Here is a 16,988-nt window from a genome sequence, read left to right as displayed (position 1 = left end):
CATGAGATCATGACCTGGGCTGAAGTCAGACACTTACCCGACTGAGCCACCCAGGCACCCCTTAGAACATCAATTTTTATTATGGATGGAATATTGTGTTATTGTTTTATAATGTTTTTTAAAGTTTCTTTATTTTGAGAGAAAGAGAGTGTATGTGCACATGAGCAGGGGAGGGGCACAGAGAGAGGGAGAGGGAGAATCCCAAGCAGGCTCTATGCTGTCAGCGTGAGATCGTGAAAATCAAGAATCAGACCCTTAACTGACTGAGCCACCCAGGTACCCTGGATAGAACATTGTTTTTCCTTTCTTCTTTTTTTTTTTTTAAGTTTTTTCTCTTTATGTATTTTGAGAGAGAGATAGCAAGAGGGGGAGTGGAAGAGAGAGAGGGAGACAATCCCAAGCTGATAGCAAGGAGCCCAATGTGAGGCTCGAACTCACAACTGTGAGATCATGACCCGAGGCCAAGTCAAGAGTCTGACACCTAACCGACTGAGCCATCCGGGAGCCCCAGAACATTGTTTTAAAAGGGCTTTGTTGGGACGCCTGGGTGGCTCAGTCAGTTAAGTTTCCAACTTCGGTTCATGAATTCGAGCCCCACGTTGGACTCTGCACTGACGCTGTGGAGTTGCTTGGGATTCTCTCTCCCTCTCTCTCTCTGTGCCCCTTCCCCACCTGCGCAGGTGCACACGTGCTCTCTCTGTCTCTCTCAAAATAAATAAATAAACTTAAAAAAAACAACGGGGCTCTCTCATCACAGCAAAATTCACGTTAAGAAGTCAAAACATACCTTTAATGGAAAAATTCTCATTTTCTTTGTAATTTACATATCTTGGATCACCCTTATTATTAAATACAGTAAATAATAAATTAAGAAAGTAGACCGTACCTACCTGAAGGCTGGGTGCTCAAAGAATCAGTGAAAGTTCAGAGTTACGTCAAGTTTTAAGTAGGCTCCCTCAGAAATCCAAGACCACAGAACAAAAGGAATTTTGAGGGGGATTAGTTCTGGTTCCACGTTAAACTGCATTTCTAATAAATGACATGGTCAAGAGTTGTATTTCTCCTGAACACTAGAAAAAGAGTGAACAGAGAAGGAAATTCCCAACATAAAATAATCCACATATTTGACATCAAAGAAAAAGTCTTGGATTTCCAATCCATCCAATAAAAGGAGGTGACAAGATTTGTCTTGAAGGGAAAGAAAGGCAGGAAGAATGCAAAATGCTTCTATGGTTGATTTAAGGAATATAGTATTTTTCCTCAGGGTTCAGCCAAGTATGAGAGAAGTAGCATTTTCTGGCTTCTATATACTGTGACTTAGCTTCCTCATCAACAGGTACAGAGCAGGCTCCATGGACCATGCAGGTGAGTGGCAGACAAAGTCTCCTCCGTAGCACGATGGTTGGGACTGACACCAAATAACGAAGGATAATGATAAATCTCCACAGACAAAAATGCTCAAAACGAGAAGGACTGGCACAGATGCGAAATCAGGGGCGATCCTCTTTGACCACCACTGGTCAGAGAGCACACGGAAACATTGGTCTTGACTTCTCTATCTCTGAGCATATATGATTGGTCGCTGAGATTACAAAATGGGTATTTAAAATCTTTCCCCGGCAGTGCTTTAGATACTAGGCTTGATAACATTTTTGTGTGTGACAGAAATAAAATTTGAGTGTTTAAAACCCATCTGCCATCCTGTAAAGGGTATGGATCTTTCAGTTTAAGGATCTCGTTTGCTGAGCACAAATGAAGTCATCTTCAGAATTAGACTCCTGAAGACTGTATGAAGTGATGGGTGAGGAGGAGTTGAGGTGAGGTTCATCGCTGTGTATCAGAGTATGATAGGAAAAGACAGGGTAGAAGAGGCAGAGAGGGAAAAGATAGGACCTCAGGTCCCAGGGTGGGGAAAAACACCTATTTGGGAACAATGCTGGGAGTGTCAGACCACAGCAAGCCCCCTCAGGCATAAGGTTCCTCTGAAGAATGTAACAGACCCCACCTACTCCCTCTCAGATTTCCCCTCAGGAATTTTACAAAAGACCTAAGTGTGCCCACACACCACCCCTCATACGCCAGAAACCAGCCTATCAAGAATGGACAACCCAGCACCTAGAACCATCTAGCCAATAAGGGCAGAACCTGAGAAGGAACAAGGGGGAAGGGAGAGGGGAGGGCTGATCAGAACCTTGTAAAACGAGGGCCCTTGCCTAGAGTCGTGGGTATTCACCCTCGAATGTCCCCTCTCTGTAAAGAGAGCCTTCCTATTATTCTTCCTTTCTGATCTTATACTCTAATAAACTTTGCCCTGCTGCTTATTTTGTGTCTACCTCTTCATTCTTTGAGGCAGCGAGACAACGAATCCCGAGTATTGTGGTAAAAAAAATCCTGCAACAAGAGAGTGGAGAGTAAGTGCACAGGGGACCAAGAAGGGGAGAAGGCTGGGGGTGCCTGGGTGACTCAACCCGTTAAGCATCCAGACTCTTGGTTTTGCCTCGGGTCATGATCTCATGTCCGTGGGGTCGAGCCCCACATTGGTCTCTGTGCTGACGGTGAGGAGCCTGCTTTGGATTCTCTCTCTCTCCCTTTCTCTCTCTGCCCCTCCACCACATGTGCGTGTTCTCTCTCTCAAAATAAATAAACATAAAAAAATAGATTACAAATGAAATACAGTAGGAATGGAACACTACAGCTGTTTTGATGGGTTTTCCACAGTAATACACAGCTGTGAAAAGCACTTTTACCTATTTGTCCAAGGATGGCCAAATCCAACCTCCAAATTGGACATTATATGAAAGGGAAGGAGGAGGAAAGACCGGGAGGAGGAGACTCATGAACTGGGTGGGTGGGGGGAGGGTGCCATTTGAAGAAGATATCTGGGAGAAGAGACCCACCTCATAAAATAAAATGTCTTGGGCTGTAAATACCTCCACCTGCCCCCGTCTCCACATACTCTCTTTCACACACACACACACACACACACACACACACACACACAAAACCACATGGAACAGACCAACCTGTCAACGCTGGTTGATGGGGTGGATTTTCTTTGGTGGAATCAACAGTAGTGTTCAATCCTACTTCCCAGCTGGAGAGGAGCGAGAACAGAGGCTGCCATGAGAGAACAGGCACATTCATCCGCTCTGTTTTCCTAACTCTGTGAGGAAGCAGTACAAGTAATTAAAAGGCTGAAGGTATCTTTGTCTCCACCTCATTTTGCTCACATTATCTGTTGAGTTTCGAGACCCTGTGGATTCTGCCTCCACGGTCTCTCAGAAGTAGACCCCCTCCATCCTATTCCACGACTGGCTGCTTTCCCTGCACGACCTTCCCCATTTGCTGGCAGAACCCAATCTCTCCCACCCCTCAACGTGTGTCACACTTTACTGCACCTTCCCAGCTGAGCCCATTCTAACTTATATTTGAATGTTTTACAGAGCTGCTATATCCCTGAGAGTGGCAGCGGCTGGGAAAGAGGGGGGGGCAACTTTCTCCTCAACTCTGCAGATGTGACAAGGCCTTATGCACAAAGTGTTTAGGAAATCTTGGAAAAAGCAAAGAGAGAAGAAGAAACGGGAGGAAAAGGGAACCAGAAGAAACTAGGAAGGGAAGGGAAGAGACTAGGAAGGGGAGGGGAGGGGAGGGGAGGAAAGGGAAAGGAAAAGAAGGAAGTAGAAGAAATCCTCTAGCATTTTTAATTGGGTATATAATAGATCTGCAGTACAAGTATAATTTTGTTGACTTTTTTTTTCTTATTTTCGCAACCAGATCCTTATTTTACTTGGAATGGGTATCTTAGCTGTACCATCTAAGAACTTCAATCACGTAGCATTTATACAGATTCAAATTCCAGTGTTTAGCCCCATATTTTTCTCTTACTCAAATACCTCTCCTATTTTATTTTTCTTTAGAGGCAATGTTCTGTATCCTTAAGATGATAGAAAAGTGGACTAAATAGTTTGGAGAGTACTCAAAATAATTTTATTTTACTGTGTACTTCATTTATCCTTCCTGAGTATCTGAGGGGGTTCAATGGAGGCTAGCATATCATGCATTTCTAAGATAATGATTTTTCTCATTTCTGTGGCTCCGAAAAATCTGACAAGACCCTCTGCAGCTGCTCTGGTTCTAGCCTGGAGTGCGACCATGGCCGGGTGCAAGGACAATGGCAATCTATTAATATCCCCCAGGCCAGCTGTTATCCCCACATGTGCAACGCCCAGGCACTGGGGAAGAAGACTCAATTTTGTCTGCAGCCTCCCCTTTTTGGGAAGGAATAAGCTTTGCCATTGGCTTTGGAAGAGCTTATAAAGAGTTAAGGAAATAAATTGTGTTTTATGCAATACATTTCTCACACAAAGCACCAATGACGGACCCCTTTTATCTATCCTCATGTCTTAAGTAGATACAAAGAACAGGACTTCAGGCTCCGTAGGTTGTTGGTGAACCGATCTATGTGATTTCACTGGAGTCTGCAATGAAAATCAATCTGCCGTGAAAGTGCCCTGTAATTGGGTATAATGGACATAATGAATAGGTAAGACATAAACACATTGAAGAACACATTGGCAAAGTAAGACAGAAGAGGGACCAGGGAATACATGTGAAAGGAATTCAGGACAACAAAGCTGGGTGATATTTTAATTTTTAAAAGTACTAATATAGTTGTCTAAGGAACCTGTTAAAAAGAAAATCACAGGCCCAAAATGGCACCACTTAGGCCCAGTCTAAACCAGGGCGTAATACCTAATTGCAGTTTCAACCTGCCCCTGAAACGTAGTCTTAACTAGTCACTCAGGAATTTTCTGGTCAACACCAATGAGATAATCTGTCACATGGGTCCTCTCCATCCCCCAGAGGAAGATAGGGTAAGCCAACTAATAAGACCCCCTGTCCTTTCCCTTAAGGCAGGCTTACCTGGAAGGGTCTTTGTTTCACTTTTGCTAATAATGTTTTGCTCCTCTCTCCTTCCTATAAAAAATCTTGCATTTTGTACAACTCCTTAGAGCTCCCCTCTGCTTGCTAGATAGGATGCTGCCCAAACCATCAAATGCTTAATAAAGCCAATTAAATGTTCAAATTTGCTCAGTTGAAGTTTTGTTCTTTAACGAATCCCAATATAGCTTGAGAAGGCTCAGCTTACAAATAGGCCATACTCTTCATTATCTCACTTTGAAGTTAGTGCCTTTATCCATAAATACTTGATCGTCTAAAATCAGAAAGGTGGCAGAAACCAGTTTTCTGTGTCAGATTTACTTCCAAGTCATATAATCTTATGTTGGGAAGAGACCTTGTAATCAATCCAGCCTCCTCCTGAGCCCTGGAGCCCCAGAATGGCTTCCAAAACATCTTGAGCAGATGAGCATTTAGGCTTAGCTTGAATTCTTTCTCATGACCCTGAGCTAAGCCCTCTGGAAGTCAGCCTTGTACATTATTGGACATTTTTAGTTCCCAGACAGTTCTCAGGTGAATATTTCACCTCTATAATTTCTATTCATGGATCATGGTTTTGTAATCTGGAGGATGCTAGTTTATAATTTGTAGAGAAGCCATTAGGTAGACAGAGTGACAATCTAAGATGTCCTAGGTCCAAAGAGCAGGGAATTTAAAAAGCTGAAATAAGGGACTGTTAAAAAATAAAACTCAAATGAGTAAATGTTAAGATCTAATTGGCTTTATTAAGTAACTCATGAATTGGGAAGCACCCCATTTAACAAGGAGAGGGGAGCTCCAAGGAGTTATACAAAATGGAAAGTTTTGATAAGAAAGAGGAACCGAAGTTATTAGCAAAAGAAAAGAAAGGATTACAGGCAAGGTCACCTTCTCTTAGGGGGAGGGGGTTGGGGTCTTATCATGCAGATGACCTCATCTTCCCTTGAATAGAGAGGGCCCAGGTGACAGATTACCTCATTAGTGCTGGGGGGAGGGGTGTGCGGATTTCAGACTGATTGGATTAAAATTTCACTCCTTGAAGAGTCTGAAATTGAAATTAAGTCTTGGTTTTCTGTCCGGAGGGCAAGTGACTCCACCTTGAGCCTGTCATTTTCTTTTTAATAATACATAATTTTACATCCAACAACATTCTTTTTTGGATCAAGATAAATAGCAAAACTCATTATTCTAACTTACCTGCGAGGCATAATCAAAGAGTCAGTATACATAGCTAAGATTTAAAGGTACGTCACCACTAAGTACAGTGCAATACTTTTTCTAACTAGACTCAACTGTCATCATTCAATTTCTCCTGTGGTTCTAATTTCGGTAACCTCCCCAGCCTGCGAGCAAGCAGGTTAAAGGCTTTGGGAGTAGGAGACATAGGGAAACAATTTTTCCAAGAATTTGTTCCCTGAAAATATTGGGGGATGGCATTTCTTTCTGTTATTTTTTTAGCCCAATAAACTTGATGCTGCAATTGTCACTTATAATCAGAGGCCTGGGAAGACGTCTGCATTGTTCCAGGCTGGTGTGGAACTTCCGACCTTGCAAACAACATTCTGACACTACACCACTTCCTCTTAGTTCTGAGGTTAAAAGCAAGTGCTTGCCCTAGACAGTCTAGTTAAGATCTTATCTTCTCTTGTTTTTCTTTCTCTGATAGGCTACCCTGGTACTTCTCCTAGGCAGAATAGAAAAGTGCTTTGAGATCTGCTTTCCTTGAGGCTCCAACTGAAAGACCATCAGAAACCTGCCCTGCATTAGTCTCCTGGGGCCTGGGAGCCCCCACGGCGAGTGCATTCCTAACTTTCCTTGTCACGTCTGGTGGATAACTCACCATGTTCTCCACCTGCTTTGAGTTTGTTCACTTCAAGTAATTAGTTCTTTTGTTTTCCTCTCCCTAAACAAATTTTAAAACCGATATATTTTTAAATATAGATTAGTTCTCTCATAGGCTACCACTATACTAAATGCCCTTAGAACAACGATGGAGCTTATATTTCATTCACATGCTTCAAAGAATAGAGCAGAATTGAGGCCAGCAATGAACCATAGGAAGCAGTCCAGATACATTTTTTTTTAATCCAACTGGCAAAATTAAACGAGATTATGCTGGGAATCTGAGATATTTAGAGAACTGACAGAATAGAGAAATACCTATTCAAATGCAAAATAATTAATTCTTTTTCTCTCTTAAGGTCAGTGAAGGAAGGTTCTTGCAATTTTTACAACCATTAAAAGAAATCAAACTATGTACCACTGACGCTCATAAATACTTATCCAGTGTAAGCCTCAAAACAAGTCCCGGGGGCATTATCCTTCACATTTTTACAAGTAAGAAAATGGCTTTGGGGTACCTGGGTGACTCACTCCATTAAGTGTCTGACTCTTGATCTTGGCTCTGGTCATGATCTCAAGGTTTGTGAGTTTGAGCCCCACGTGGGGCTCTGCACCGGTGGCATGGAGGCTGCTTGAGATTCTGTCTCTCCTTCTCTCTGTCCCTCCTCCTTGCGCACATACTCTATCTCTCTCTCTCAAAATAAAGAAATAAACAGAAAGAAAGAAAGAAAGAAAGAAAGAAAGAAAGAAAGAAAGAAAGAAAGAAAGAAAGAAAAATAGCTTAGATAGGAATAGCTGAGACACGCCCATCATCCTAAGGGCCAGACTTGAAGAGTCTCCTGACTTCAGCGCCCAGGCACGTCCAGTATAGCACAGCTATTCTGGGGATCTGTGAACATACTTTGGCCTGCTATTCCACATAAAAGAGACCGTTGCATTTGCTTTCTAAACAGTTCTCTCCAAACGTCTTCATCCTACTAAGTCTTTAAATTTTTCAAATGGTTCTCCATGCATCCTTTGCAGGAGATTTCCAAAAATAAAGTCAAAGAGAGGATCTCTAAGATATGTTTTACCTTTAAAACTCTTGATTCTATGCAATTTACACTTTAAAGGGCAGAGAAAAACAGAGACTTAACTACAGACACATTAGGGTATATGAGAGTCCTGCTTTGTGTAAGGCACAGGTTTTGTTGATGAGAGAGCATAAGGCAAGCTGAGAGCAAAGCACAAGCTGACAACGCCCCCTACCTCCCAGGTGTGACAAAGGAAAGGGAGAGAAAACCAATGGTTAACGGACAGGGATCACAGTCATGCAGGACGTGAGCCTCCATCAGTTTATAAATATCTTAGTAAGTTACAAGAAAAAGGCAATCTTATCAATAACCTAACTTCCAAAAACCTATAGACTCAGTTTCCTGGAGCCCCTAATACCACCCTCTCCTCCATAGTGATGTGGGAACAAAGGCAAGAAGGAAATGGTCGGTACAATTAAATTTTCTTATAACCTGCAGCCTATTGACATACTCTAGGAAAATACAGAGTATAACATTTTTCCAGGAACCTCCTACTGTCTTAATGATAATGCTTTGCCAGAGGGAAAAACAACCTTAGCTTGCCAGTAGCTAAGTCTCCAGTAATCTTAGTCTTTATCATATGGAAATCCCTTTAAGAAACTCCTTCTTGGGAGCACCTGGGTGGCTCAGTCAGTCAAGCGTCCAACTTCAGCTCAGGTCATGATCTCACAGCTTGTGAGTTGGAGCCCCGCATTGGGCTCTATGCTGACCGCTCAGAGGCTGGAGCCTGCTTCAGAGTCTCTGTCTCCCTCTCTCTTGCCCCTCCCCTGCTCACGCCCTGTCTCTCTCTCTCTCTCAAAAATAAATAAACATTAAAAAAAATTTTACAAGGGAATACAAGCAAAAATGAACTATTGGGACCTCATCAAGATAAAAAGCTTCTACACTGCAAAGGAAACAATCAACAAAACTAAAAGGCAACCAACGGAATGGGAAAAGATATTTGCAAATGACATATCAGATAAAGGGCTGGTATCCAAAATCTATGAAGAATTCACCAAACTCCACACCCAAAAAATAAATAATCCAGTAAAGAAATGGTTTGAAGACACGAATAGATATTTTCCCAAACATATCCAGTTGACCAACAGACAGACACATGAAATGATGCTCAACGTCACTCTTCATCAGGGAAATACAAATCAAAACCACACTGAGATACCACCTCCCACCAGTCAGAGTGGCTAAAATGAACAAGTCAGGAGACTATAGATGCCGGCGAGGATGTGGAGAAACGGGAACCCTCTTGCACTGTTGGTGGGAATGCAAACTGGTACAGCCGCTCTGGAAAACAATGTGGAATTTCCTCAAAAAATTAAAAATAGAACTACCCTGTGACCCAGCAATAGCACTGCTAGGAATTTACCCAAGGGATACGGGAGTGCTGATGCATAGGAGCACTTGTACTCCAATGTTTATATCAGTGCTTTCAACAATAGCCAAATTGTGGAAAGAGCCTAAATGTCCATCAACTGACGAATGCATAAAGAAGATGTGGTTTATACATACAATGGAATACTACTAGGCAATGAGAAAGAATGAAATCCTGCCATTTGCAGCAACATGGATGGAACTAGAGGGTATTATGCTAAGTGACATAAGTCAGTCAGAGAAAGACAGGTACCATATGTTTTCACTCATATGTGGATCTTGAGAAACTTAACAGAAGGCCATGGGGGAAGGAAAGGGGGAAAAAAGTTACAAACAGAGAGGGAGGGAGGCAAACCATAAGAGACTCTTGAATACAGAGAACAAACTGAGGGTTGATGGACGATGGGCAGGAAGGGAAAGTAGGTGATGAGCATTGAGGAGGGCACCTGTTGGGATGAGCACTGGGTGTTATATGGAAGCCAATTTGACAATAAATGATATTAAAAATAAATAAAATAAAATAAAATTTTCAATAAAAGAAAAAAAGAAACTTCCTCTTGACTTTATCTCCCCCAACTCCATAGTGTATAACCAGTCACTCTTCAACCCCGGTGCAGCTCTTTCTGCCCGCAGGTCCTGTCCCCGTGCTTTGATAAAATCACCTTTTTTGCACCAAAGACGTCTTCAAGAATTTTTTCTTGGCCATCAGCTCCAAACCCCCAACACTCTAAAACCTCATCATTGTTAAAAAAACAAAAACAAAAAACAAAAGCAACAATGACAACAAAACCTACAAGCTCGGAATGACGTGACTCAGCCCCAGCCTCCAAACTGGGTCTTAATACCTAACCTAACTGCAGTTTCAACTTGCCCCAGAAATTTAGTCTTAACTGGTCACTCAGGAATTTTCTGCTTAGTGCTAATGAAGTAATCTGCCCCGTGGGCCCTCTCCATCCCCACCCCCCAAAAGCAAGATGAGGTCATCTGCATAACAAGACCCCCCACTATTGCCCCCCCCAGGGAAAGCAACCTCGCAAAAACAATCCTTTTCTTTTGCTAATAACTTCCTTGCCCCACCCTCCCATCTATAAAAACCTCCCGTGTTGGACAACTCCTGGGAGCTCCTCTTTGCTTCCTAGGTGGGATGGTGCCCATTTCGTGAATTGCCTAATAAAGCCAATTAAGAGCTTCAAGTCTTCTCTGTTGAATTGTATTTCAATAGTCTCCTCCTTGGACAAATATTAAAACGACCCAGAAATTACTGGGAATGGGAGGAGAGAAAAGAATACAACTAATAAAATGACCTAGAAATTTAAAAAATAAAACCAAAAATCTGTGTCTCACACTCAGATCATTTAATTAGCCTGGCAAAGAGCTCCCCAATTAAAAGTTTTTCTTCAACTTCCTAAAAAGAACTTCAAAGTTCCCCAGGTAATTCTAATGTGTAGTCGGGACTGAGGGCTACTGATTTGGGGTGCATTGGGGGTGTCTGTGGGGAATTTGGGGAATGGAAGCTGGGCGGAAGACAGCTCAATAACTTTCTCTTCTTGAGAATCCACACTTCTGCTTGTGCAAAGAGATTGTGGGAATAAACTCTACAAGAGGCATCCATTGGCATGAGATTAGGTCCGGGAGTTAGTAAGAGTGGATTATGTCCAGAGCTGGAACAGGGCTTTTAACTGAGAACAACCAGGAAATACCGAGAAACCCATGATCAAAACTTTGTTTCCTCAAGGCGCTCAATAAATATTAATTAAACTTCATTGTAACTGAATCAAAATCATCTTAATGGAAAATCATTTATTTAATGGCTTGAAGTAAATTGTGTACTTATCACTGTGTCCATTTAATCCTGGACCTTGTCTCAAGGATTTAGAAATATTAAGCCTGAGGATCACTGTTCCCTCTTTTTTGCCACTTTGCATTATCTTTCCAGAAGCATAATGAATGGAAAGGCACCCTCTTAGCAAATTCCACACCTTATTTTCACTCCTCATTTAAATGTTACCCTGACCCCATTCAATGAAAAATAACTTTGAGATCTCAAAATTACCTGATATCCACAAATACAGTGGATAGCTCTTAAGTGTCCTAGGATGATGGTCCCATGACCATGGGGGAAAAGGATATTTTAATGAAGCATTTTCACTGAACTTTGGAATCTAATAGCACATTAAGAGTTATTCTAGTTCCTTTTTAAAAATTGTAAAATGTTTTCCATTCTGATTTAAATATTTCTTTTCTTTAACATTTTTTTTTAATATTTATTTATTTTGAGGAGACAGAGTGCAAGCAGGGGAGGGTCAGAGAGAGAGGGAAACACAGAATCCGAAGCAGGCCCCAGGCGCTGAGCTCCTGGCTGTCAGCACAGAGCCTGACGCAGGGCTGGAACCCACAAAGGGTGGGATCATGACCTGGGCCGAAGTCAGACTCTTAACCCACTGAGCCACCCAGGCACCCCTAAATATTTCTTTTCAAGACAGAATGGAGTCAAATATGGATACTTTGTGAGATATAATTAATTGAGATATAAATAATTAATTAAGGAGACTTACTTGAAAATCAAACATGACCTTCCTGAAATATCCTTCCTTGGTGATTGTCCAATCAGCACTTAGAGATTGGTAGCTGTCAGGGCGCCTGGGTGGCTCAGTTGGTTGAGCATCCGACTTGGGCTCAGGTCATGATCTCGCAGTTCACGAGTTCGAGCCTTGCATAAAGCTCTGTGCTGACAGCTTAGAGCCTGGAGCCTGCTTCGGATTCTGTATGTGTCTCTCTCTGCCCCTCCTCTGCTCATGCTCTGTCTCTCTCTCTCTCTCAAAACTAAATAAAAACATTAGAAAAAAAAAAAAAGATCGGTAGCTGTAGCTCCAGCATCAGATATGTTTTTGTCACCAGCTGAATCCCAAGACCTGACCTTTACTGCTCATCTGCTTGTACCCACCAACCTTTGTCCCACATTTGTCCTTAAGCTCTTCTTTCCAGGTTATCTCTTAACTAAGGCAAAGATCCTAGAAGCAGAGCATCCCCTGATGGAAACCGAAACTACCCCTCAAGCAATAATGACTACCCAGATGAAGAGCTCTGATGGCCCAGACCACCTAGACCAGTTTGAGCCTAATCCGTGACTCACCTGCACAGATGGACCATGGAGTGGCCCACAGAGTGACCAGTAGTTACCTTTACCTCATAATAGTAAAATCTCCGCCCACAGAGGAGCACAGGCCTCGTTTATATGACACAGCAATGTATGTATACGTGTGTTTCCTTAAGGCACAGGCATGACCTTGTGCCCACCTCGACATATGATGGCTAGGCTCCCCTATCTAAATATTCATTCTAACCCTAAATGAAAGAGATCCAGGCACCCTTGCTTGGGTAGTTATGGCTTTGGAAGTTATTGCCTGTGACCTCTTTTATTTGCTGCAAATAAAGTTTCCTTTGTGCAACAACTCCACTGGTGGAGTTTCTATCTGTGACTCACCCGGGAGTGAACTCACGTTCGTTTGGTTGCACTTTCACCAGAAGCCTTCATCGACAAGTAGCAAGACAGGGCAGAATTAAATAGAGCGTCCTTATCATCTTTAAGTGGAATAAGATGGCATAAGATATTCTGGGCTCATTAATAGAATCTGTGGGAATAATGTAATATCTGACCTTGAAAAATACTGAAACAATCACAGGGTGTCCTTCATGCCACTATACCTGAATCATAAATTCATCCATTCACCCATTCATCTATTCGACAAATGCTGAGTCTGCCTTACATGCCAAATGCTGAGAAGGACAAGCTACTTTCGGCTCTCACACAGTTTAATGGGGGAAAGCCCAACAAACATGTAAATAAATGAAAAATTAAAAAAATACCTTTTGTGAAGTTATAAACGGAGGTCACTTGAAGGGCTAATAGGAGCACAACAGCCCTGCACACAGTAAGGAGAAGGAATTCAAGCAGAGAGAAGGCTCTGGATGAGACTGGAGAATAAGGAGGTGATGGCCAGGTTACACAGGACTTCTATTCAGCCTGGATCCTCTCTGCAGCCCAGTGCCAGTTCAGGCTCACCAAGGACACCTTGTACAGGCCCCAAACCAAGCTCCTATCTTACCATCCTCTGTGTGAAAGCTCCTTTGCAACAGATTTAGCCTTTCATTGTGTACATACATACACACACATTCCTGTGTGTATCTGTATTGCGTGTGTGTGTGTGTGTGTGTGTGTGTGTGTGTGTGTGTGTGTTTGGGGGCAGGGGGTTGGTGTTGCTAGCATAATTCAGGTTTTTTAATGAAGTTCACTTTTTTCTCTTATAGCCAGGAACTTAAATTTTCAAGAAAACTACGTTGGCAATAACTCTTGAGGATTGCTTGCCTAGGAGCCCGAACTTAGTGACAGTGTGGAAGATTCCCATGTGAGACTTATGAATCCATTGGTTTGCTGACTTTTGAGGCTAAATGGGGGTCAGGCGGGGAAGAGGAGTTCCACAGTAAGAGCATCACTGACTAGTGATGGGTGTCACCAAGTTAGGGATCATCTCAAGGGAACCTATGTAAAAAGTCAGCTGTGATGGGAATGATGCTGGCAGCCCAGGTCCGAGGATCCAGAGGGGGTCCTGCGGGACCAAGCAAGAGAGTCCTCGGCTTTGCACAGGATGGAACCAAACGCAAGCCAGAAAGAAGTAAGAGCAGAGCAGATACAGACAGAGCATGTGGAAGACATGGAAAGGAAGGGAGCATGAGTCTCATCTGTGTTCAGGGTCTGGGTTTTTTTATGGAGGACAGTGGTCTGGTGTACACGTCCCCGCAGGCATCCAGAAACCAGTTAGAACGAAGATGAGGGCCCAGGTGTCATTCCTTGGAGTTAGGGGGCCTTGACCTTGAGATGTCTAGTGCGGTGATCTGGAATGCACATGTGATGGCTTGTCTGGTCATTCTCACCTGGTCCTTCCTTAGATGTTATCTATTCTGAAGATATCATTAACTCCTTGTCCCTTACAAGGAGGACATACACTATTTGCATTATGAGGTGTGTGTGAAGTGGGGTGAGGGTGCAGGTCCTAGTAAGAATAGAAGCAGAAAAAGGAGAAAAAGCAGATTTTTATGGAGTCCAGTTTCCCGGTCTCAGCTACACCTTTTAAGCTTTGAAGTTCTTAGGGTTTTTGTTTTTTGTTTTTTGGTTTTTTTAGTGTTTATGTATTTTTGAGAGAGGAGACAGAGCAGAAGCTGGGGAGGGGCAGAGAGAGAGAGGGAGACACAGAATCCGAAACAAGCTCCAGGCTCCGAGCTGTCAGCACAGAACCCAATGCAGGGCTCAAACTCAAGAGTCGTGAGATCATGACGTGAGCCGACGTCAGACGCTCAACCAACTGCGCCACCCAGGCGTCCCTGAAATTCTCAACCTTTTAAACCCTATCTACTTTGAATAAACATAAAAAGCTCATATACTCTGTTATGGGTTGAATTGTGCTCCCCCATATGTTGAAATCCTAATCCCCAGTATCTGCAAATGTGTCCTTATTTGGAAATGGGGTCTTTGTAAATCGTCAAGATAAGGTCCCTAAATTGGCCCTAATCCAATATGACTGTATCCTTAGAAAAAGAGGAAGTTTGGACACAGACATGTCACACAGGGACTATGAAGATGAAGACAGAAGTCAGAATGATACATCTGCAAGACCAGAAATACTAAAGATGGCCAACAGACCACCAGAAGCTAGGTAAGAGGTTCTCCCTCAAAAGGAACCAAACCTGCTGCTACCTCAATCTTGGACTTCTAGCCCTGAGAACTGTAAGACAACAGATTTATATTGTTTAAAGCCACCCAGTTTGTGGTATGTGGTTTTGATAGCCCTAGCAAACTAATATGCACTGCTGCAAGTCTATTTGAAATTTCAAAATAAATGGAAAAGTAACTTCCTGTGATCCAATATTTTAGAATCAAAAGCTTACAAAATGGAAAATCATGACTAAGAGCCATAAAATATTAAATATGCTTTCAACAAATATGTTTTGTAGTCTACCCATTCCTGGGCAGACCCGGAGATTCTGATACTCCTCATGATAAGAGGGTATCCCCCCTTCACATCGCACAGTTGAGAACTGCTCTATTTTCTCAGCCAGACCTCCTCCCAGCCCCAGAGGAGACCCCCTCAACCAAGGTATGATATTGGGGGAGGTAGTGGAATTCTCTATAATGCACCCTCCGAAACCTCTACCTGATGATGTCCATAAAACACCTCAATAGCAGGCTGGACAATTATGTCCACACTTAGACACCAGTATCTGGGAGACCACTAAGTTAGCATCTTGCTTGGCCTTAAAGTTTAGGTACAGTATTCGTTTCTTAGGGAGACTATAACAAAGTACCATCAATTAGGTGGCTTAAAACAACACAAATGTATTATCTCACAGTTCTGAGGCTAGAAGTCTAAAATCAAGGTGTTGGCAGCGGTGGTTCCTTCTGAAGGCTCTGAGAGAGAGAGAGAGAGAGACTTCTACCTTCTGATAGTTTGAAGCTTGTAGAGCGTCTCTTCACATGTCGTTTTCCCAGTATGACTGTGTCTATGTCCAAATATCTCCTGTGTAATAAGAATACCAGTCATGACAGATTAGGGCCAACCCTAACAATTTCATTTTAACTTAATCATTGGCAAAGTCTCCATTTCCTAATAAGGTCATATTTAACATATATTTTGGGCAGGGGGGAACATGATTCAGCTTCTAATAGGTAGCAAATTGACACTCCATACTGGGAGACACTACAATCAGTAAGATGCTCTGTAAGGACCTGATCCATCTGTCCCAACTACTCAACCATTGGAAAGAGGTGGTCATGAGACTGGAGGTTGCCCGTGGGCTCCCCCTGCTGGAAGAGTCGATGATGTATTTAAACCACTCCAATCTAGCTGCGTTTATACCCATGGCCCCGGAGGAAAATTAGCCAACAATTCTCCTTTCTCGTTCAGTCCTTGAAATCAAGGTTACATTATTCTCCTAACATGAACTAAGGGATTGTCTCTATTTATTCTCTGGAATATTATGTATAAGATAGAAATTCTGCTGCTTGAAGAGTCAGTAGAACTTGCTTATAAAACAATTTTGGCTTCATGTGCTTAGTTTTATTTATAGGTAGATTTTTTTAACTACTAATTCATTCTTTCTCTCTCTCACCCTCTCTCTCCCTCACTTCCCCTCTCTCTTTCACGTTCTTTCCTTCTCTCCCTTCCTCCGTGTGTATGTGTGTGTGTGTCTGTCTCTCTCATTTCCTGCCTTCTTTCCAGTGAATTTCCCTTTTTACATTTCCTTTTCTTCTTCAGCTATTTTGGAGGTCTTACCTTATATTCCTATTTACCTTTACTTTACTTTTTCTTAAACTTTAACATGCTATGGTAGGTTATGGTCAAGCCTGCTGTTTATAATTGCTCTTCAAATTTGAAAACTTGACAACTAACTGCATGTTACCACAGCCTAGACGTTATTACACAACTTCTAAACACAGAACCATTCAATGACATAGCTATATAAAGGCAGCCTGAACCCACAAAAGCTAAGTATGTTGAAATTTGAGAAACTGAGGTATAAGAAGCTTCATAAACATTGTTTTACCTTCAATGGGTAGAGCACTATTGTCTAATACAAGCATATCTATGAAGCACTGGGGACTTGAGAAGCCTTGCTCACTGAATATCTGCCTGTCTGATGTTCTCTGTTACGCTTAAGAGTTTATGACAGTAAAATGTAACTGGTACACAATTTATTTGTCAAAGTGCT

At 42.4% G+C, this 16,988-nt stretch overlaps 1 long non-coding RNA gene across 1 annotated transcript; it reads right to left on the bottom strand.

Annotated features, from left to right (window-relative positions):
• Positions 1 to 1,140: 1,140 nt before the first annotated feature.
• Positions 1,141 to 12,335, bottom strand: LOC147581246 (uncharacterized). The gene is made up of 4 exons (XR_015250879.1): positions 11,780 to 12,335; positions 4,382 to 4,511; positions 3,024 to 3,163; positions 1,141 to 2,391 (listed from the first exon to the last, which is right to left on the bottom strand). It is a non-coding gene; the product is annotated as an uncharacterized LOC147581246 (long non-coding RNA).
• Between the last annotated feature and the right edge of the window lie 4,653 nt (positions 12,336 to 16,988).

This window comes from Puma concolor, chromosome B2 (genome assembly GCF_028749965.1).
Source record: "Puma concolor isolate L17-30 chromosome B2, mPumCon1.1.hap2, whole genome shotgun sequence".
Taxonomy (NCBI): domain Eukaryota; kingdom Metazoa; phylum Chordata; class Mammalia; order Carnivora; family Felidae; genus Puma; species Puma concolor.
The sequence above is the reverse complement of the archived record's forward strand: the minus strand, read 5'-3'. Positions and strand labels throughout refer to the sequence as shown.